Source organism: Lineus longissimus, chromosome 1, assembly GCF_910592395.1.
Source record: "Lineus longissimus chromosome 1, tnLinLong1.2, whole genome shotgun sequence".
Taxonomy (NCBI): domain Eukaryota; kingdom Metazoa; phylum Nemertea; class Pilidiophora; order Heteronemertea; family Lineidae; genus Lineus; species Lineus longissimus.
Window position 1 is genome coordinate 7,448,967 of NC_088308.1, and position 24,724 is coordinate 7,473,690.

A 24,724-nucleotide genomic window follows, 5' to 3' on the forward strand; every position below is an offset into this window, starting at 1 on the left:
GTACAAGATCCCGCAAACTACCAGAATAGATGTCTGCAGATCAACGATCATCTCCCAGGCCATGTGCCTAGATGCAATTGAACATCTAGGCTTTCGTTTTTGTAAGGGGATAACGCGATATTTGCTTACAAAAGGATTATCACTGGTGGCTGAGGTTGCATGTCATGTGGATGGCAGTATTATTGGCCATCTTCTATCATAGCCGTCAGCATCTTTGTCAGATATTCCTCTGATTCTACGGATCAGGTTGTTCAAGAGAAAATCACCATGATTAGTGGGAGTGGGCTAACAGAAAATGCACTATTTGTCCTACAGGGGTCGCCAAAAGACGGCCTGATGACTGAGAGGTAGCAACGACTGTATTGTAATGCAACTACCATTTTGAACCCCCCCCCCCCCCGTTTCGACACTCTTATAACTAAGCGTAGCGTAACATCAAGACTCATGAACTATCTCAAAACTCCCGTGTATTAAGTGAGGCATTAGCTAAATATCACCTATGGCACACGATGGTCACCAGATATTGGCTGTGCACTTTGACCAAATAATACCAGTTTTAGTTACCCCCATCGTGGCCCTCAGTTCCCAATTAACAAAGAATTGGAAGCACAGACTGGACTGTACATGGGTGCACTGTGAAATACGACATTATTAAATCGGTTTTCGAGATTAAGCATATCGAGATTCAATCAGAATACATGTGATATGTGATTAAAAAACAAATGTTCGAATACAAATCCTAGAATGTACAGAAACATTACAGTCGATAAAGTAGGTTAGCCTGTACATGATGTACGTTCGCGATGTTCACGCAAGCAGCGAATTCCACAGATCGAATTCTTTCCCGAGCCTCCCAGAGGCTCTGATGTAGCAAAATAATATTCACACAGCAATAACAGTTAGTACTTCAATGTAGCAAAAAAATGTATGTTTGAAAAGACGCTTCAGATGGATTTTTATATTGTTTGGTAACTGCAGGCAATAACAATGGTGGTTTCGGGTTTAGCTCGTGTGATGTCTCAGGTTTTCTGAATGGATGCTACGCGAGGGTAATAGCATCGCACGAGTAGGCGGCAGACGACTATTGAAGTAGAAGTTCTCGGGAGTTGTTTTTTTTTAGAGATTTGACGCCATAACGGATGCCACTTTCTGTTCTATCAGGTTACTCACAGCCAGGCATTCTTTCGCGGGGACTTATTTGGTTAGAAACGTGTCTCTCTCGACAACGGCGCGGCTTGTTTCCTGCAAAAGAATATCCCCAGCTCTGAGTTATTTCTTTGCTGGATCTCAAATTCCCTGAGACACCAGGAACATTTCACTTCCCAAGGTTTTTTTAAGTAGCCTAAAAGCCAAGACGTTCCGTCATTTTGAAAATGACTAATCAAGGTTTCGTGTCACATGAATCCGTTGAAAAGTAAGTTAAGTAGAATTTTCGTTCATAACAAGTTAATTCTGCTAAATGTGAGATGTGGCCATCGACATAATAATAGTCGGCCGGGTACCTATAGACTTACATGTATAGATCCGTCATTCATGCATTGGGAGCCACTTTGTCATTGTCAAAATATCGACTTAAACCAATGTCCTCTACCCCTGTCGAAAGCGCCAAAAAGGCGGAGACACTTCCGGCCACGGACTTTGAACCTTGATGAATACAACCACATCAGATCAGTCGCCTGAGGGTAAATATTTTGCTTCCAGGAAGGCCATATTGATATCAGTGTCTGTGATAAAGACGCCACTCCTGACATCACCCTACCAAATGATGAATCCTAGTGCATAATGCAATAATGCATTACCAGCATTGTAATGTACCAATAAATGCATTGTATACTATGAAACCTGAAAGGTTCAGCCACCTCTTATCCTCATTTGCCCGCAATTCTGGCTCACACTGCCCGAAAGTGGACGGTAGCTTCAAAAAGATACAACCAGGTCGCGAATCAGAATTTATGGCTGACTTTACTGCGGTCCGTAATCAAGCTTCTAAGGCACCTGTATCGAGGCTGCCAAAAAACAAAAGAGCATTCATTCAAATCGTGACAAACACTTCCTCGACCTTTAATGACATCCATAAAATTTGCTAATTACTATTCATTATCACCGGGCCCCGCACGAAAGCCGGGAGGCAGCCAATAATTTCACGAGAATCGGCAGGGCGCACTTTCCTTTCTCCAATTTAGGAGATTTATTGCGGCGTGATTCACGGTGACTTCCTGTTTTCTGCACCTACCGCAATGCAATGTCATGCATCACCAGGAAAAAGCTGTGACTTGATTTTTTGCTCTTGTGATCTACTTGTGGTCATTTCCGATAATTGCCAACAAACAATAAAAGACTTGTCTCGGGCGAACTCCTGTTAATTTACAGGGTGTATCAAAAGAAAAAGCGCAACAATCATTTTTTATCACACCAAAAACTTAAGGGATCTGTTACGGAGAGAGTTTTGTTGGTATTACTTACCGGTATTATGTATGACAGTACAGCTGTACGGATATCAGCTTTTATTGGATATTGGCTTTTATTTAAGTTTCTCTAGGCCATTTGATTTGTTGTACCCACATATTGTATATCCAAAGAGAATCTCTTTTGAGCGGTCTGCATGTGCAGCGGAAATATAAAATGTATAACGTACAACGTATCCCTGTCGCCTCTGACAAAGCCGGGTTCTGGCCAATTTCTATTAACCTTCAATCACACATTCCACCCATCGCAGGGTGACCTCATCTAACCAGAAACAATTCCGTCAGCAAATCAAAACCAACTGCTGAAAATGTCTGGCACAATATTGACATTCTGCGGCCATTGACCATTCACCTTCATTATTAAATCCCGCGGAAAGTTGCTTTTTCCTACCTGGCATCGCCGGAGTAGGGTTTATATTGCATAATTGATGTGGCCATTACTGATTTGAAAAGGTTACAGCAATCGTGATCTTTTAGTGTGGATGAGTAAACGTCATGGAGAATGAAAAAAGTAATTGGTTTTTTTTTCGTGTTTTGACGCAATGAACGGGTTAATGCCTTTAGAAAATGATGTGCACAAAAACTACTGTTGACACAAGCACGGATTTTGGTTACAGGCGCAGGCCGGGAAATGGATGAATGAAATAAACATTTACATGGCGCCTTTCCCACTGAGGATATAATGTTCCAAAGCGCTCTCTCTTAAATGATGGAAAAAGAGACATTTTTAAAGTTTCTGCAGAAAGAGTTAGTGTCAGTTTCTCTCTAAATGAATGAATGAATTGAAAAACTTATATTGAACTCGTATTGAGCATACCACACATGTATGAAATATCAGGCCAAACGAGTTATTGGGCCAAACGCCGGGTGCCCAGATACCGGCATCTTTTTCAACGATGTTAAGGGTGATTAACCATGTTAGCAAAAGTAGTTCTTTTTGATAGCTGGTCGCTTGCCAAACAGTTCTTATAACTCGCCCCACACCACTTACAGTTTCTTATTCCCTGATTTATATGCAGCAGTTGGCCCCATCATCAGGAAAAACATCGGAATCATCTCATCTCGAAGATCCCGCGCCAATCCATATAATGGCCGCAGTTAGATCGACACCCATGAATGGGACAATCAGAACGACAGGCCATGAATAGCACAATGAAACCATTTGCCAAGCCTTCCGATGTTCATTTCTTATCTCAAGAACCATTGTCGCTCCTGCGCAGCTATCATGGCGGTACTTCCGCTATTGTCAGAAATGGCTGACAGCAGGTTGAGTAATGCGTTCTAGGGTCTGCCTCCAACACCAGGGATGTCTCATGGGGACAAGTGACTCTTCCATATATCATTCATCAAAGGCGACGGATCAAATCGAGGGTTCAAATGGTCCGGATTATTGTCTGATCCGTGGATAGCAAAGTCTAAGGCCGGGAAGAGATCCGATGTCAAGGCTTTGAGGAGTACGTTTGTTTTGACTGAGGTCCTTATATGACATGTTGTTGTTGAAATCGCCTTTTGTTAGACTAGTTTTTTTATTGATAAAGAATAATCATATACATCCCAAGGGCACGTCTTTGGTACAGATACACTATTTCAAAGAGAGCTTTTCCCCTCTTAAAGTACTATTGTCTGTTCAGTTCATTGCAATACCGCAGTCAAGGTTGTCGAGTTCTAACCGCGAAATTAGGCTACTGTACTTAGAATTGGCCGTGCAAGAGATTTTAACAGTAGTGTTGTGTTTTATATGCACTTCACAAAGACAGTCATGTGTCGAGCTTTAAATAACGGAAAGATATTTTAAACCAATTCTATTCCCATGGAAACATTGTTGTATTGGTATTCATATTGCGGGACACGTAAACCGAAGCTCATCTTCAACCTGGCGTCATACATGACTAAGCCGCTTCACCCCAGGGTGAAGAGAGCACTTCTTAAATTTCATCAAACTCCATTTTATCGCCATGCAACACTTGAATGCGGGCTATAGTTTGGTTACGATAACCATGATTACTCGGTGAAAGCCTATATAAGGTCTTGTGTTTGGTTATCCAACCATGATGGCACATGCAAAGTGGCGCAAAAAAGCTGTAAACTGAGAAAAAAGGGATGGGAGGGTAATATGACCAGCAGCTTCAAAAATTGCGCCAGGGTGAGGGATTGTCTCCCGAATAGTTCGTTGAGGTATATACCAGTCCATACACATAACGTAAAACCCAACTAGGGCTGACCAGTTGCAGAAAGAGAAGAGTAGAATTTAGAAGTAGAATTTTGGCTAGAACTTCAAATCCTAAAGCAATTCGAACTCTAATGCAAATTTCAAGGGTGGGAGTCGGTGAACCTTTCCAGAAAACAGCCTCACAGGTTTTAAGAGGCCATTCATTACATTTTGAAGAAGTTCTTACTGCTTTAGGATTTTAAGTTCGGGCCCAAAATGGTCGTGGCACCCATGGTCAACCCTTAAACAAGTCTCGGACACGATTTGACTCCAGTTCGGTCATTCCTCTGTTACCCCACGCCGGAATCGGTTGTTGTGACATACATACATGTATGAAACGATACGAAACAGCACGAAATGAACGTTATTCTGCATCTCCTCGCCGACCACGCCACTTTGCCGTGTTCCTTGCTGACCGTTGACAGCAAGCCAATCACCTCGCCTTAACGATGACTAATCCTAAGACATCTGTCATGGGAGGTGGTTGATGCCGCGGTCTTAGAGGAAACTCAATTAATATAATACTGGGATTTGTTAATGGTGCGGTTAACAAAACAGTTCGTTGTGGTGCAGCTCGTTTTCACGTGTTCTCGTAAATGACATAGTTAACAACAATGCAGTCTATTGTGTTGAGCTTTTTGTAGCTGTCATCGCGTGTTTTCGTAAATGGCACGGATAACAACAAAGTAGTCTATTGTGTTGAGCGTTTTGTAGCTGTCATCGCGTGTTCTCGTAAATTGCATGGTTAACAACAATGCAGTCTATTGTGTTGAGCGTTTTGTAGCTGTCATCGCGTGTTTTCGTAAATGGCACGGATAACAACAAAGTAGTCTATTGTGTTGAGCTTTTTGTAGCTGTCATCGCGTGTTCTCGTAAATTGCATGGTTAACAACAATGCAGTCTATTGTGTTGAGCGTTTTGTAGCTGTCATCGCGTGTTCTCGTAAATTGCATAGTTAACAACAAAGTAGTCTATTGTGTTGAGCTTTTTGTAGCTGTCATCGCGTGTTCTCGTAAATTGCATGGTTAACAACAATGCAGTCTATTGTGTTGAGCGTTTTGTAGCTGTCATCGCGTGTTTTCGTAAATGGCACGGATAACAACAAAGTAGTCTATTGTGTTGAGCTTTTTGTAGCTGTCATCGCGTGTTCTCGTAAATTGCATGGTTAACAACAATGCAGTCTATTGTGTTGAGCTTTTTGTAGCTGTCATCACGTATTCTTGAAACTACCTAATAGACCATGCACACAACCAGGAATCAGGAAACATCAATACTTTCTTATGAGAAAGCGACATTTTATTGTGAGTGGCCTTGCTGAGGAAGAATTGGCGAGAAAACGACATTTCCTTTCGAATGGCCTCGTTTTGGAAGAATTGGCGGGGAACCTAGTGAATTGTCTCAGACTCTCATTTAGATGACTGATTGTGACAGGATGATTGTGACTGATGCTGGACACCATAGATGAGTCTGGTATCCATTACAGCATCAGTGGGAGTCCGCGCCTGATGTAGCAGTTAGTGGATCAAAGAGGGACGCCTGAGAGACGCCCTGCAGCGTCCAGCGTCTTCTCATCTAAGAGGAACGCTTGATGACACAGCTGTGACATCTTACAAAGCTTTGTGATTCATTACATAAAGAATATTTATAACTTAGCTGTTTTTGTAAATGGTCTAAAGCGTGATATAAAGTTGTAAGCTACGTGTTTCATTTTTGAGAATGAGGTTGGTCGCGATCGGAGGCCATATATATTTTAAGTAATCGACTCCGCAAGTAACACAAGTAATTGACTCCTAATAACGTCTATGATGCGAGAAAATAACAAAACATGGTGTGTGAACAATTTTGGGTGGAAAAAGTAGGGCCGGTGTGTATAACGAATGAACCGCAGACCAAAACATTTTTGAAAGTTCATGAAAGTGAAATTGAAATTGAATTTGACATTTTTTAAATTTGTTTAAATACGGGACCCATCGAAAGTGAATCTTATGTGGTTATCAATAATTAAGTATAATAATAATAAAGTTAACTAAACTAAAACAGAAATAAAGTTAAACAAGGAGAACATAATTCAGTGTGTTCTAGTGGAGGCAAATGACGTCCCTGGCGCCCTCGACTGAAATCCGCAGATCTTTTGTTCTTCTGATTGATCGAGAACTTTTACCTTGTTCTTAGGCCTAGATATGAGTATTACCTTTATCTAGCACCAAGAACCAAATACCACAAGATACTCACCTTTTTAAGTGTCTCCCACCTCCTCTTGCGAGACAGTCACATCATCTACTAGTCCGAGTTTACTGAAGTTAATCCCAACTCGTGTATCCTCCGTTCCAACGGCTTCCTGATGAAGAAAAAATAGAAATAACATAAGAGCATAAGAGCATAAGAACATGTGCTCATTCTAATGAGAGACAGGAACCTACAAACAATGATAAGATTCACCACTCCAATTTAAATATTTACTGACGTGATAGAGCAGGAATCCTCAAGAGGAATTGACTTTAATAGTTTCACTGACTCACGTTCGCTGAGACTCTTACGCGCAATCAACGGCCGAGAAAATCAAATTGTTGGGGAGAATTTCATGGGCCGTGATGTGAAGTGAGTTGATAAAGAGACGAGGCAATTGAGTTTTATCACCTCTCGCGTTTAATCCATTGGATGTCCCCAGGGTGTTCTTGCTGATGAGATCACTTGTAATAGGAATATTTATCTCTTGCTCGCTTCTTGATCCGATGAGGCGATGACTCTATGGTCTGTCCGGATGGAGAGCGTATTGTGATATAGCGCTACGTTCTTTCTTGTGTCTGGTCTATAGCTTATTGTTATACAGCCAAGATTGCGGTGTCATTTTCCGAAGCTGGGGATGAGAGCTTTCTTATAAAGGCCACGACAATTGCCGCTGAGGACCTGGTAGAAAGAACCGCAAGTGATTGGCTCCGGAACACAATGCATGAATGACGGTGATCTCCGCCAGATGTTGATTGGTTTCATTTCGCGGGAAGTAGCTTACTTTTCATGAATTCCCAGCAAAAAGCTGCAATAAGTGCTTCAAGTACAGACATGGTCAATGAAAAATACACACCTACACTCGTTGAAATATCTCAATATTAGAAGAAGACATGGTGAAAACCGTAATCATAATTCTCTGCAACGTGATATACATGTACATTTTACTCAGTATAAAGGGGGATAAGCCACGTTGACCAGGATTGTCCATGTTTTGAAAAATAATGATATAAAACTCCATTTTAGTGCCCATACAAGTAAGCTTCCAATATCATTAATGGCAGAAATGTATAGTATATACATTGTATGGTTCCCAGGGTCGGATTGTTTCCAGCGGTTGAACTCGAAGCACTGCCGGTAAAAATTGTTGTTTACCCGTCTTCATGTTCGGTATAAAAACGACAATGTGACGAGATGGGGAGACCGTGAGTAAATGGAACGTCAGCGTAAATAGTACATTGCTTCTGGGGACAGTTTTAAGCCAGGGCTACTTGGTGTGTTTGCAATCTTTACTAAAAGAATGATCGATGAAATAAAAAAATTAAAATTCGCTTCCTTGGGGGAGGCAGTACTTGATTTTAAGGACGATGACATATAACACACCGAGAAATGTAAACGCAAATACTGTATTATTTCCCGAAGGTACAATGAGGAACTTAGAAGAATATTCCATGTACTTAACGTAAACAGGAATTAACCTTACCACACACATTTATATGTATTGTTGATCGTGAAGATTCAGCGAATGATTCAAAAACTACAATGTCAGGATTGAGTACGAATACGGGTTTGTCACTGGCACAGTGATCGTCGTTTTTCTTAGTGTGTTTCCATCTTAAGCCGCGTGTCAGTCCCAAACATATTTCTCTCGTTCGTATCGTGGTAGAGTCTACCATGGTGACTATGGACAAGCGCGTCCCAAGCACCCCGCTATATAGACAGCAAGAACACTCCAATGGTTACGTCCTTCGTTATCTAGGGTGAATAAATGCACATTATAATGCTGCCGCTGTGTACAGTGGATGTTGAAATACCCTGCATCAAAAAGAGCTCGGTACACAGTGGACTCGCATGGAGTATAATGCATCAGCCAAGTGTATTGCATCACATTTAAATGATTGCTTCCAAACTCCTCCCCACTTCTGTTAACAAGCTATAGATCGTGCACGGCTTGCAAAGAGATTCAGCCAGAATTCTACTGATTACTACCTCCCAGCGGGCGGAGCACTGCGCATGAGAATGGTACATTATATCAACGGGCAAGTCCCGTAATAAGTCTCCGGTGTTGTACCGATTGTGAGCAGGGCAAATAGGGGCCCGAGAGTAATTTGAACATATGATCGGACGCAATTGGATTGGCGACGTTGGGTACATGGCAATGGTGAGATATTCAGGATGAATAATGACTCTTTTGGGTAAGCGCAAAAACAACAATGCATGCACCATTGTGTTCTTCTCATCACTGTTCGCCTTTTTTTGTACATGCAGCTTTGTTTCAAAACTTTCATCCGCCCACAGCAGGTCTTTGTTTGGTTTCAAAAATACACTCGATCAAATATCTGTGTGCGTAGATTTCAGGAGCGATCCAATGGCATGCTATGGAAGGATAGAAACTCAGCAGTAATTTTTAGCATTAGATTAATTTTGCTATTTGGATAAAAGTTCAATATCAACTTGAGTATCGGCCAATACGGGATACATTTATCATGAAGCGGTTCTCACCATGTTACCTATAACAGAAGCTCAAGGATGTAACCGAAGAAACCCTCGCTAATTGAAAGACAGGTTTGATCGGATTCAGGTTATGATGGTGCTTTTTCATCATCAAGGAATGCCGCTGTGCATCCAGTTGATTTCATATATTTCATATTCTCATGTACAAGCTGATGAACCATAGACAGTCATCCTTGCAGCATTTGTAACAGAAATTGGGATAATGAATTTTGATCCAGTTTCCAATGCTATTTTCCTCATCACCCAGCGACGGAATGTAGCAATATGAAGTAGCTTTTCATCTCCCAACACTTCAGGCTGAAGCATTCGACTGGAGAGGCTAAGCAGATGGCATAATTCCTGAACAAATATCGCACGCGCTGCACGGGGTGTGAAAAAATCTTTCGACTTGAAGTCGGGGCATTAAAATCTCTCTTCAATCTGAACCCATGTGCCTCCCATCCTCTGCTCACAGCGTAATCTACGTGCGGTTTTTGTATTTTTCCGTTCTCGTTGCCGCCCCCTCCCCCCGCCGTCATGGTATCTTCACTACAGATGTGATTTCGACGTGTAAATCCGCCACAAAATTCTCACAAAATCACCCTTCCCGGTGCATCAATGAATTTCTCCTTCTGCATTGTCAATTTTGTTTCCTTCTCCAAAGATTTCATTCGTTGTCCCATACTCAATCCAAACTCCCCTTATTTTCCCAATATTTCATTCTTTATCTATTCTTGCCTATACTCTATCCAAACTCCCCTCAGATACTTTTACCAAAGACTTCAATCTTTTGCTCTCCCACACTCAATCCTAAAGTCTCCCCTTACTCAACCAACCAGCCCAACCAGCGCCCTCTCCATCTTCGCATTCGCGGCATTATTTACATGGTCAATCTTGCCCATCTCGGTTTGTTTAACTTACCCAATCATCCGGAGCCCGGTCAGATGCAAATGAACAACATTGACTGATTAATGATACCAAAGTCAGGTTCTGCAACATTGGAGACAAGTTTTCATTAGGCATGGTTGGGAGATGGAGCGAGGGGAGGATGGGCTGGTGGCGCCGGGATGTGCCATGATTCAGATCAGCATTAGAGGAGATCACTTTAATTGCCTATAGCTTTGTCTCTGTCACGGCAGACTTGGTAGTGCTTAACGTATCAGTCAATCTATTAACAGTAAACTCCGGACATTTTCGCAGATTTCACAAAATAACCCTAATTCGCGAGTGAACTTTTAATTGGCACAACCGACAAAAATTTCAAAAATCGGCCGAAATAAAAATCGGGAAAATTTTACCAACTTTCGAATAGCAAAAATAGAAATAATAGCAAGTAATAGAAATTATCACAACGCACGCAACTACAGTCTACACGCTCGTATTGCTGTTGACTAGAGTGGGCAACTGCACGCAACTTCGTATTTTTCTCGGCAGAGAATGACGAGAAAGGAAAGGGTTCCGATATAAAATTCATTTTTTACAGAAAGCGACTGAGTGACAAATTTAAGGGTGAAATCGATTTCTCATGGAAAAAAAGTTCAGCAGTGTCTATTATGAAACTCGTCGTCTTGCTCTTTGCAGCGTGTAATACGGTAAAATATGCGGATTTTTTTAACATTTACTTCCCGGAGGGGTTAGACTTTTCTGAGGGTATTGATAAGGACAATAAAAAAGTATGAATTTCAAACTTTTTTTATGTCCTTATCAAGTTAGCTGAAATGGAAATTTATCATGTGCAGTTCACACAGCGGAAAGTACGAAATATATGTCCGGCGAAAATCTAGTCAATATAATACTTCGTATACACTAGTGACATCTTACTCGCAAGATCTCAGCTCAAAATAGCATGGGAAGTTCGTTCATAGGACTGATTCGATCAGCTTCCCGAAGAAAAGAAAAATTGCGAGTGAATTTTATTCTCCCTTTCTTCTCGCACGACAGGCGCCTACCTTTGCCAGGGCATATCGGATCCTACCATTGCAACATAAACTAAGAAGCCACTGATGAAGCCCTAGCTCACAAATAATGACTGCCATCTACACAGAACCCAAGCGACTACTACATCGACAATGGTATTGGTTTGCGTGTTTGTAATATTGACTTTACTTCCCCTGGTTGTCGGCAAACGATCCGATATAATTGAGACCTTGTCCGCGCGGATAATGAATCAATGTAGAATAATTGCCCCCTCTAACCTATGGTGTGGCTAGTCCTACTCATTACAGACTGGCGTGAGCAGTTCTACCGCCGCACGTTCCACTCAAGGCGATTTGTACTGAACCCTCTTGGATCTTAACATAATGACGTATAGCTTAATAATCTTCAATAATTCAGTGAAGTTTTTATTAAATTGACAGGTCTCAATAGTTTGGTTCAACAGCAACACGCACGGATAACGATTTACAAGTTGAGGGCGAGGCTAATCAAAGCTTGATATTACCGACCCCCATGAAACGCATTTCATGACGGGTCGCTAGGCCTTAGCCTCAAGGGCAAAGAAACGTATAAATACTAGTAACTATTTTCAGATCCAAGACAAACGGATTAATTAGCAAACCGATATTAATAAAACGAGTATTATATCAAAACTAAACAAAGATACAGGAGCTTGGAAATCCTTTGCTATTTCCGTAATAATTGAATTAAATGCCTCGCCATCTTGCTGAATAGCACTCCGGCTAAGCCCACGACTATGCAACAATAATCCTACAACTAATCGGCCTTTACACGAAAAACATCCCGTACATTTCTTCATCGTCGCTTAATTCACTTATATTGATGGCAATATCGACAGAGAATAAAACCTAATAGAGCGTAATTGCCATGTGGTTTGAGATTGAAAGATATCGACGAAAACCAGATAATACGCGAGATAATACGCCAATTAATTTTCTCTTAAATTAGCCATAAACTACCGGGGAATTAACATGGTTTGGAATTGGTAGATGAGACGTGCGGACAAGTCCGGGTTTATTGGCGTAGTCTTTTTATGTCGGAGATTGCGATGATGAAGTGAATATTATTTGACCTCATGCCCAGTTGTCATTGGTTTATTAAGTGAACATTGCTCACTGCTGGAAGACACGAGATTGGATATGAAACAATTTAACACTTTCGTGACAAGACGGCTCTCCAATATTTTTTGTCATTTCTTCTGTGTGCTGTCATTGGCAAGATTATTGATAGAGGAGGAGGAGGCTGCGTGTTTTTAATTTGGAATCTTCCTAAACAGTATATAATTTTTTGTGCAGCACAAGGAAATCTTAAATTAAGATCGAACTGATAAGGGAGCTGACTTACGCTGGTGATTTGGGAATAGGGGTGCGAAAGAGCTTTTGCCAAAGGAGACGGAAACACACCAATCTCAATCGTACAAATTTCTGTTCCTCGGTTGACCCAGATACACATATGACTGGTGTACTATTCCTCTTCATACGTCCTATTGCAGATACACTGACGTAAAGGGGGACTACAGTATGTACATGTAGGCCTACATAATAATGTAAGCAGGAGCTAGGGGTTCAAACTCCATGGTAGTCACCAGGCGCTAGTAGTGACTCCTATCGGTGATTTCGTGAAACTTAATCTGACCAACCCGACTCCTGCCTTTAGCCTCCCCTTTAACAGCTTAAGGCTTCTGTTAGACAGGAGGTGTAGAATATTTAAATGTTCGAGGATATAGAGCGTCCCATAGGGAACAGCGGATTCTATAAAATGTGCTTAATCCTTGCTATAATCCTTCAGAATGCAATTGGGCCAGAGACGATTTCCAGGGATACAGGGATACATTCTTTACTTCTACATCGGTCAAAGAAATATTCTCAAAGCATGCTAACCAAACCATGGGGAAATTGAGCCTGCAGAGACAATAACAGCTCATACGCCATTAACCGAAGTCAGATTATTGGAATTCAGGTTAATACGTACATTGCAATAGGTTTAATTATGCATGGACTCCTCGTTCTTCTGGCGGCTAGCTAGTGTCTTTCGCTATATGCACAAGCACACTACTCTTTGGGCCAGACGTCCTTACCATTTGTCAATCCAGACAATTTTCTGACAGCCCTGTTATAGATCTGCTGCAGCAAGAAGTTACTGGACTATGCTGTGTGACACTACCATCGACTTCATCGGCATTTCTTAACTGGAAACAGACTTTTTAACGCGGATGCTGCATCTTTATGAAGAATTCATATGGCGACCATCCCATGTGGCATGACCAGTGTTTAATGCAAATCTTGCCGACATTGCTTCTATTTCCCTCAATCAAAGAAGCGGGGTCGCTGGGGATACGTTTTTGACATGGCGATGCCGTTCCTGCTTCAACAACGCTAACGTGATGCATACCGTCACAAAGCCTCAAAATTGACGAAGTTTAAGCTACACTATTAAGAAGTAAAGCTTTCTGAGCTTTTCGAGAACCTTCAATGGTTTTCGACCAACTCAAATATGATGCACCCGTAGACATGATAAGTTTTTCAGCGAAATAACGTTCAACATCTCAAAGACCATTTACCGAAAAACCTCTACGGCTCTCATATTTGTGTTGGCCGGAAACCCCTTAAAGATGGTTTCCAATGAAAAAAAACAAACTTGCCAACTCTTGGTCCATGGTCACTCAGGACGTAATCCTTTTTCACTGTGGATTAACAGAACATTGTCGTGAGCCCGCAGTATTTATCTGACAAATGGAGAAAGCTGCTATTATCTCTTAGCTACTTTGTAGCCATTGATTAAGAAGGTTTCAGCTTTAAAAATAACTAGGAAAAACTACGTGCGTTGCCCAAGGCCAAACACAACTTCCTGGCGTTAATCTTCAATCTATCGTGGTAACCGGGATATAGAAAGTGGCCAGTGTTTTTGTTGCCGTATTGACAAGAATGGCATTAAGCCTCACATCCGGAGATGGTGACATCACAGCATAGATTACAGAAGTAACAGTTAATTCAAGGCAACCAAAAAACACTTCTCAAGTCAGTAATGCATTACACTTAGGTTTTGTAGAGTTCCAGTTAGCCTCCTAACCGTTACCAAGAAGAAAAAGCTGAAGTGGTTCGGCCATGTCACGAGAGCCAAGGGAACACTAGCAAATATCATCTTGCAGAGCACAGTGGAGGGTAGCCGTCTGGCAATCATCGACGCGGCCGTCCAAAGAGAATTTGGATGGACGACGTGATGCACTGGACTGGAAGAATCGCCGTGAGGTGTTGCATTGTTAATAGCTCAGGGTCCCCCAATGGCCGCATCAAGTCATTCGCTAACCCATTCTAAACTCGGCTTCCACACTTTACATGAGTAATCAGAGAACTCGTCTGTCATCGATAAATACACTAAAATTTCAACCGCCAGCCGTAGCTAGCTAACATGTGACGTGTGCAAAGGATCGCCTGCAGCGCATCACCAGTCGTCATAAAGACACTTAACGACAAACTTTCCCCATGTTCCTTAATCATCTGAACAGTTATTGGATGTCACGGGGGAAGAAACTGCTTGTGCGCACCCCTGGGTCATTTAAATTGATTAACCGCGCTTGTACATTTATCGCTTCAGCCAATAAAGGAAATCTCTAAATCTTCACAACATTAGTCAAGGAAGCGTGCGTGTTTGCAAATACCAGTTCGGTGTTTGTACGAGGGATTCGCATGTTTATGATGTTCACTCGCGCTAAATAGATGGATATAGTCCATTTGACAGCTGAATCGAATCTTCGCATTCCTTTTAGTTGTTGTAAACGCCTGGAACCATGCCGCTTAGACACAATTTAAAAGACCACTGACAGACCCATGTAATGTACTTAGTGATTCTCATCATGGCACCATCATCCCTCATCACATGGACAACTCTGAAAGAGACGTCAGTCTTCATGTTTGGCAAATCGCATTGTATTCCCTTCGTCGAAACTCTCTTAAAATAGAGGTTTTGGAGCTTTCCAAAAACCCTTAAGTTTCTCGGCCAAGACAAATGTGCACCTCGTAGATTTTTGTTAGATTCTGGAAATTCACCCTTTTCCTGAAAAACCTCTACAAATACCTGGTACAAAATTCTTCAAGGTGTTTTTTTTCAGAAGCTAAAAACCTTCAGAAGTGTTGGTCCTTAATGATGTGATAGAGGAAAGGCATGCTAGATCATTGCTGCATATTCAACCGTTTATTCTATTTTTTATCATCCTAAGTAGACTCAAACGTTGGATAGCTTTATGAGGAAATGTATAATTCTTTCTTAAAGTTTGTCATCCCGCCATATCATCAATGGCGAGTGCAGTAACTGTGATAATACTATGGGCATTCTACAATGCAATTACTTTGTATTCTGCCACGGCGCCTCGGGTGTTTACAAAATGCAGCAATTGGCACGTCCGCCATTGCCTACCACGTGCACTCAACGGTTAACTACAGACCATGTAAAGGCTCTTCCGGTGCTCCATCGGTTTCCGATGCGAGTGTCGTTTCGTTCAAGTGAGCGTCTCCAATATATCGAACCTCTTAGCGCCTAAGTATCCTCTCGACCGTGCCTGAACGCCAAATCAAGCCAATTTGGAAGTAAGTTCTCAATTCAATATATCCCATGGAGGAGAATTGCTTTCCTTTTAACAACACTTATGGACTCATCAACACCCGATGGAAAATAATGGGCAAGCACTCTTACTCGGTCAGGGAGAAAATACTTCTCTCAATATCAGTCTGCCGTTTTGGCGATGCTCACCACCATGACGTGATCGGGGTCGCCTGGGGGATATTTGGTTTGTTTTTCAATCGTCCGTCCTCTCCGAAGTTCAAAATAAAAACTACCGGTATTCTTCCGTAGCATGAGCAAACAAACGAAAATAATAAAAACAAAACCTTCGCATTTATGTTAAATTCAAAATAGACTTGTGATAAAAAGCTGACGAAGCTAAGTTATGAAGCTGTGTTTAGTAGTTATGAAGCTTTTTATTGGATCGTCGCGTGAGAGAGCATTCAGCCTTGCGTGTCATTTAACGCGAGCTTTATAGGCAGTGATTGTATTAATAACCGCACCGAAGGACTGGCTGATTACTATCATTACCTGCATGATGACCGCCTGACATATTTAACTGGCTGCCACACACCGGTGATAAATCACTGATATTACCTGATCCTGAATTTAGTGTCAGCACGTTTTATCATAATGAGAGATGTGACGGGATGGAAGCCATAAAACCACATATTTCGAGAACTGATGACGATTTCATTGCTTTGCGATCGCATCGCATGCAAATAAGCATTGCTTTCTTTTTCCTTAAAGAATTGCACTACTGCTTGCTACGAGCTCTGCTGCTCTGGATGTCGTTGTACAGTTATTTCAAATGTGATAATTTGATAAAACAACAAAGCAATTACATGTACAAGGACTGTTTCATTACACGTGGAAATGTTCATGGCAGATACCGAGGACTGTTATTCCTCTCGATACACAACGTCGAGTACAGAATGAGACACAGATACTTGTCGTTTCAAAACATCTTTTACCAATCGTTTGCTTAAATTTTTTCCAACAAGAAAGGAATAGCTCACCAACTTGTTTAAGCCAAGAGAAAACCCTTCTCATTAAGTGCAGATAGTTCATTGAAGCTGCACGTTCGTAACCCATTCTTCATTTAACACGTTTAGAGCAGCGAATATTAGTGCCAGGCGTGGAAATGGGTGCGATCACCACCTCTGTGTGAGTCCACACAGATAAAGGATATCATTGCCACCAAAAGCGGAAACACATTTCTACCCGGATGAATCTGAACGTGCTAATTGGTGTTCTCACCACATCAGTTTTGATTGGTTCGCTGGTTTGGTTTGTGATCAATCACTCAGTTTGGCTGAACCATCCACATGGCAGAGATTCAAGCTAACGGTCGGATGCGGACATTTCATGGTTAAATGGATCTGCAATCCAAGTTATTGACTATTTGTGGCCAGACTCTCAGAGGACTTGCGTACCGCTGAAACATATGTTAATATGCACCATAATACCCGCGTTCACTAAGTATAAACTGGCGCATATACAAAGAAGTTTCGGCATATTTTCGGTCGGGATTGCCGGCTGTTCAGTAACGTGTGCGAGAGGGAGCAGCAAACAACTGGTTCTGGTATTCGAGGATGATAAACAATGAGAAGAAACATGATAAAAAGAAAAAAGCATGGACATACTATACATCCGTTCTTTCGGCGCGATTGGAAGGCTGAGTAGGTGAAGATAACCTAGTTCCGAACTACTCATGCCCGGCCGAGTGAAATCGCCCCTTCGTGTCCACCAAAGACTACACGGCTGAAATGCTTGACTGAAACCGGAGAAAAATCGAAAGCTGGTCGGAAGAAGAACGAGACCCGTTAGGGGAGGGAGTAACTTGTTTTTGGGCCAAAACCACTAACTATTGAGTGTGATCATGATGTGGTACGGGCAGATCGAGGCTACATTCGGTTGCCTAAATGAACCAGAGGGACTTGCGAGATGTTATTGAATGCTTATAACAGATCGTTACCAGGATTGAAACCAAAAGCCAAAATCAATGAATGAATTGTATATCATGCCTAGAACTTGGTGGCCCTACGATATCTCGCCGATATCCTGGGGTTAAGTGGATATCAAATGGTCGTCTTGATGATTTGGCTATGAATATTATATTCGGTTTAGCTGGTTCGGTCGGCTGGATCTGTGTTATCGATACAGGCGGCATGCAGTACAAATATTTAACTAGTGGTCCAGTCAATCAACTGTATTAGTTTCGGCACACATTTCATGAAGAGCCATGCCAATGGTTGTCTGAGTAGCTTTAGAACCAATCCTCCATTAAGAACACAGTGTTCTTCAAAGGGCACGTTTTATGAAGGGGCATGTTCAACCACGGTGTTGGATCGTGGTTACGAAACCATTTTTTATGGCATTTATGTCAGGGTGCAAACGGATAAACCTTTTTAATTGTTTTCTACCGCTTTTAGGACTCTTAAGAAATGACTTTGTTTCATTGTTAACTAGAAATTGGATTTCCATCTTTTGCAGTCTGAGTGATTAAAAAGTACGGTCATATGCACACATCCATATCTATTTATAAATGCACTCTAGAATGGAACGTAGAAACCTCTATTTATTTGGTAATCGATATCCTTGGCGGAAAATCTCTTTTCCCACCAGATACTCGATATAGAGCGGTCATAGGGTTTAGTTGTGGTGGTGGTGGTGGTCGAGGGAAATGGACAAACATAGCAACACCACAGAACACACTCATGGTTGTAAGGGATGGCACTTGAATCTTTCGAAAATAACAAAAAACAAAGTTTTTCACATGGTATGGACGAAACACTTGATGAACACTATCACAGGGCGAAATGCACTTTTATTTAGGGGATCAATGCCTGATACCAGCTTATAAACAAACACTTTTTTTCTACCTATTATCTTGAGCATGTTTCAGGTTTGCCGATGATACCGTCATCCCATGTAGCAGGAAGATTGGTCATACGTGAGTTATAGTCCTGATAGCGGCTTGAGAGGTGCATAATCATGATAATAGAGACATTAATATCTCTATCTCAATGCATGATTGCAGGAAATGATGGAAAATTATACATTATTCTTTCCGGTGCGCTCGGTAAAGGTTGGAAGACAAGTATGGGTATGCCTTGTTGGAGAAGGATAATGAATGTACTGAACAACATGCAAAAAGTATAAAGCACTGTCACAAGAACTGTCACAAGAACTGTCAAGGTTGTAGTTTTTATAAATGGACTTTGGCATAGTGATGAAATTTAAACCGATGTTTGCTTGTGAGACATTTCAATATGCTGCACGAGCCCACGAGCAACCAGCGCGGACACATATACAGTTGGACCCGGGGAATCTTTTGGCTGACCTCTTGCTTGTGATGTATATGCGGACGTTTCTCTGGGCGCACGCGATCACAAATGATTCAGAAGCGCATGTGGTGGATTTAACAAAGAAAATCAACGTTAGTTATCGCTGCGGACAAAACGGCTGTTTTTGAAACTTGTCAACAAACTCTCGTGGACTTTTTTCCATAACGTTTAATGCTTTTGAGCTTACAATCGAATAATGGAATCCCTTGTCCCATTGACATTCCATCCTGGGGCACTGGGACAAAATAGAATGCAAGTTAAGCGCACGAAACACGCTGATGTACATTCATGTAATTTGGGTTATTTATAAAAAGTTGGAATTCAGAGCATGTACGAATCCATTTTCAGATTCGAATTGCAAAGCCAATCGATTTCTGCACTTCGTTGCACGGAGGTATGATGTTTGTCTGACTCGAAAAATTTCCGATACTTCTTCATTTCCTCAAAGCCGAGAATGAAATATGTATGACATTATAAGCCCTCTTTTGAAATGGCATCCGGTATTCGAAAGTGAAATCAATTCACCGTGAACGTCGAGTACAATGTACAGTATGCACTCAAATACTACATAATACCACATCTCCTAGTCGACTAGGAAATGAAAAATACCTTAAACGGATATTAAAAGATGGTGATATCGGTAGTTTTGATTACAATACCACTGGGCTACTGATGAAAGTTAATGAATTTGAGGTCAGTGTCATGAGTCGACGACAAGCATTCAATCACTATGTTTGTTACGCTGGTAAGTCACCTCAGTGGGGCTATGTTAAAACCAGAATCTTTCGATAGAAATGGTGAGTTTCTTGTCAACAGAGGATTTAACGGATTCAGCGGACGGGACTAAAATCATGTCATTTAAGCCGTTATCATTACGCTTTCATCGTAAAAATACAACACACTAATGTATTACAATACATGCAGATATGCTCTAGTTCGATTTTCCAATTTTTTTGTTCCTAATGTCCAAAAAGAGATAAATATCTGTGATGTAGGAAATTCCCTACATTACCAGGTCTGGCCGTGCTCCAGCGGTATTTGGCGCAGACCAAGCCAGTCTGTTGAATTTGTTGAATCCCCGAATCTCCTGAATTCTCTGAGTTCTCTGTTTTGACGTGACCCCTAAGGGCGAGCTCCCCCCCCCCCCTCATAGTTTTCTGACTGGTGCTACAGACAATGAGTCCCTAGACACCATACATTTCACCATTCAGCTGATATACGACGCTTGCATTATCTATGACATTTCAATATATAATTGATACGACGCTTGCACTATATCCACTCAGTATGACATTTTAAAATTCAACTGATACGACATTTGTATCACCTCTAAAGTGTGTGCATCAGTATTGACTTCATTAGCAGTTCTATCATTAACAACTTATGATCCAAGTGCGCAATAACCGTTAAATTGGTAGACTTACCCCCTCCCCCTCGAGATAACCGAATCCATTGTGAATAATATGCCCAGATAAACTCTGGCTCTGGAATGGTTAATGGTATGTAAATTTCCCCTCCCTCGACCCCGGCGTTTTCACGGCCTGATTTCCCGGTGGCCCCCTCAATTTCTTGACAGGAATAATTGTTATTAGCTCAGTATTAGATATCATGACAGTAGCCGAGCTGTCACTGTCCGCTAAGGCGCTATTAGGATGGTGTTACCCGACCAGACAGCCCGAACCACGCTGTCAGTGGCTGTATATCCGATCGGAAAAAATATACCAATATGTATTCCGGGTTCGGATTAATTAATAGAAAAAAGTTGTCTTCTATGAAAGATGACAGAAATCGACCTGACTATTAAAAGGTTGTCTTTTTGACAGCTGCATGTATTCTATATTTAGCTTTATGTTACAAACACGCCATGTTTTATTTCAAGCGTTTAAAAATATTTCTCTTTGCGCATAGTGATCATGGTATGTTACTATAATTGCAGTTCCCGGGCTACAGTACCCGCCATACGGGATGTCCCAAACTCGATGCAAGGTTTGCCAACGAATGATGAAAGGTAATTGAGCTGATCCGCGTCACTAGGCGCAAATATGCGGAATCACGGAGTAATGAACAGTGAAACGCCGGATGGTCACTTAGTAAAAGCTAAAACCACCATGTGCGTATTATTGACTCGTGCTCATCACACCTTAGAGATTTTCTGGACTTCTAGAAAATTTCTACGGCCGAAGGAGCGTCCATCCCATCAATAACAACAACAACAACAACAACAACAACAACAATAGCGACTGCCGCGCCCCTGTGCGGAGGTTGATCACACCCAACTTCTTCCATTCTGATGATTGGACACGCTAATCTGGAACACAGTTGCCTCACTCGAAAATTAAAAGGACAACCAACATAGCCTTTAAATGACAGACTATTACGTAAAAACCCCTGCGTATCATTTAATTGACTAGCGCACATCGCGCTCAGCGGCTTCCTCTCTATTGTAGAACAAGCATTTCTTCCTCTTGTCAATATGCCCGCCACTTGATTAGTTAAACACACAACAATCGGCAAATATTTACCGCCTGAAAGAAATCGCTTGTCAAGTGTGGATCATCCGAAGAAATCGATAATGGAGTTTTGCGCATCACAACCAGCTGGCAGCACGAGTAGTTATCTTGTCCTGTGTCTTGCACTTTTAGCAATACTTCCCAAACATCTAAAACGGCAGTAATTACACAATTAATAATAAAATGCTGATACCAGCTTACTCTGCTTTAGGGCCTCATAGATACACTGCAAATCACAACCCCGGTTTTCTTTGCGATAGTGCAGCATTTGGGCAGTGGTAACCACCGGCGGAGGAGAAAGACTAGTTCCTCTCGATTCTACGGTGGCTGGGAAAGTACATCACAATGATTAATTTCTTTTCAACATAAAAAAATTTCAGGAAATATCTCGATCGATGGACTTATTATCTCGATCGCTCGAGCACTCCCCTCCACACAAAATTACTTCTAATCCTGGTACTTGCAATTAGAATCTTCTTATAACCCGTTTCACTTGAATCAAAACTTGTTTGCATGCGATATGTGCTTTTTTCCTCATCGCTGTCGCACTTCCCACTTGTCATCGGTGTATTACAAAGAAAATCTCATTAAATTTGAAATCGAGTATCGTGTTTAAATGTTGTTTCTTTCTCGCGATTGCAAAGGCGTGAGCACTTCTTTTCTAAGATTTCATACAAGCCTCCGTGAGAAACGATATCGTGTGAAACGCTTTACTTTCCAAGTTCGTTTTACGGTTTGCCGTATTCAAGTGATAAATCTCTCGCAGTGTATCCATCTGTTAAAGAAGGTACAAGATTGTGCTGGAGTGGTTACAAGAACGACTTCAATGTGGTGGTTGCGATAACATTAAATGTCAGGAAACAATGTTACGTTCTAACGCTGGTTTCAGATTCAAGTTATTTCTTTGTAAACTGCTTGCTTTGAGATACTGATGCAGGGCAAATTGCGATCTGAAAGTTGAATCAAACTCCCCGTTTCGGAAACAACCTTTCGAAGCAGACTTTGATAACTGACACAAGATATATCTGTTTGCTCTAGTGCGGAAGCATGTTTGGAAATTCGATAGTCCTTATTTCGTGCAAGATCCGACCGATAGGTACATCCTCGTCCAGCATGCCTTTGGACCCAGTCGAGGCTATTCGGAGGCAATGGCAGCCACTTCAAGCAGGGACAGATTGACGTTATAAATAGATTTAGTTCCGATCTTGCGCAAGGAGGACGTCAACCTGTCAAGGCTTCGCGCCCATCCACGTTGGTTTTTAAAATATTCCACTCTGGATATTTCGTATGATGTCGTAGGGAAAAACCCTGAATCTAAGGATGCTTCACACCATGATCCCCATTGTTGTGTAAAAAGAGGCAACGCCTTCCTCATCAAAAAGGGCCAGACTCTCATTAAAGTTCAGGGCGATATAAATGAGCTATTCTTCCGAATCACAAGTCAAGCGTTCACTTCTGACTTATTACTACTTGACACTTTGCAATTACTTCCTCTGGGGTTATTTTTATACTAGCTCACTTGCTTTGAAAGCGATGTTAATATACTCATTAAATGTATAGCGAACGTCACTTGTTAAAGTTTATTGTCAACGAGAAAAGCAGGTGCATCATTAAGTGCTCTCTCACGTGTGGTGTGAATAGGTGTCGAGGCCCTTTTTCCTTGAGATTCATATCAGTGGATAATGAAAGAAATCTCAAAAAGGAACGTGAAAACAGTCATGTTTGATATTGAAATGTCGCTGTGGGGTGATTTTGGTGATGGTTTTACTTCATTTATACAGGTAACTGGAAATTTTTTTGGCAAATCTGAGATATTCGCGAAAACCACAAAAATAAGACGCCCTCGAAAATGGGGCGTTTACTAAAGTCTACAATATCTTATAAAATTGACAATGAAGGGGAAAGGTTTTAAGTCGGAAAACCTGCATCTATATCTAAAATCTCAGGAGAAGATATCGGTCTATAATCTACTCGATAAATTCGCAATCACCTGTGTTTCCGAGAGAAAAGAGTCGAATAAGAGACCAAATAGTATGTTGAGATATGTTCCATTTTGATGCAGGCGGGGAAATCAAAATTTAAGTTTGGGAACACGATGGGGAGATACAGTTATCATGATTTCCTGGGGTGGTATTTTCACTGACTGATTTATACCTGTTTGTGTCATCTTGTCTGGTTAAATGTCTACTTGTGTGTTACACGGATTGACGCCTGATACCCTTAACGCACCTAAGATACGAAACAGCACATAAAACTGACAAAAACACGCCCTTGGCGGTAAGATACAATCGTTTTTCTTGGTTTCTCAGCCTGCTCCATCGTAAATATGCATTGAGTAGTGTGTATGGATTTTACTCTAAATTTACGACATTTTAGCAAATTAAGGCACGGGTTTCGCTGATCCTGACTATGCCGTGGTGCACCTGTGTGTGTATCTCTGTGATCATAAGGTCTACGTTGGCGAGGTTGACTTGAGTATGAACTAGTATCACTGAACTGCATTGTACTGTTAAAATAAAAAACTAAAATAAAGCTTATTTGTCAATCCTCTACCCAACTCAGAACCGCCAATCCGTTCATCGCAGGACACACCCAATATATCACATTGTCACGACTTCACATTCGCCAGACAACACGTAGAAGCCACCTTACAAACAAGAACATTATGTTTCTATCAGTGTCCAACGCGTGTCCCAAATATCATCACACGAAAGGACCATCTTCACCCACTCTTACATTGAGGTGTCACGTACTCATGTAACTCCCGTTTCAGATATCCACGGAACAAGCTAGACGCGACAAAAACGGTTTGAAAACAGATCGTTCCAAGCAAAGAAACTAAAACCAATTGACACCAGTTCTCTTATTTCTTTGTCTCGGAGGCTCCCCGAGGACACAGCCAGTTTAGATGTTATCAACGCGTATGTAACTCGATGACTTGTCGCTTCCTGCTGGATG

General features: G+C 41.5%; 1 protein-coding gene across 6 annotated transcripts in view; it reads right to left on the reverse strand.

The window, feature by feature from the left end:
- Window positions 1-24,724, reverse strand: part of LOC135487480 (probable vesicular acetylcholine transporter-B) — a 119,315-nt gene that overhangs the window by 76,533 nt on the left and 18,058 nt on the right. For 5 of the 6 annotated variants that reach the window (XM_064771212.1, XM_064771176.1, XM_064771192.1 and 2 more), the window contains exon 2: window positions 6,907-7,012. The gene's annotated coding sequence lies outside the window, so the exon portion shown is untranslated. Of the gene's footprint in view, window positions 1-6,906; window positions 7,013-7,311; window positions 7,372-24,724 lie in introns of those variants that run through there. The other variant, XM_064771202.1, reaches the window with a different exon arrangement.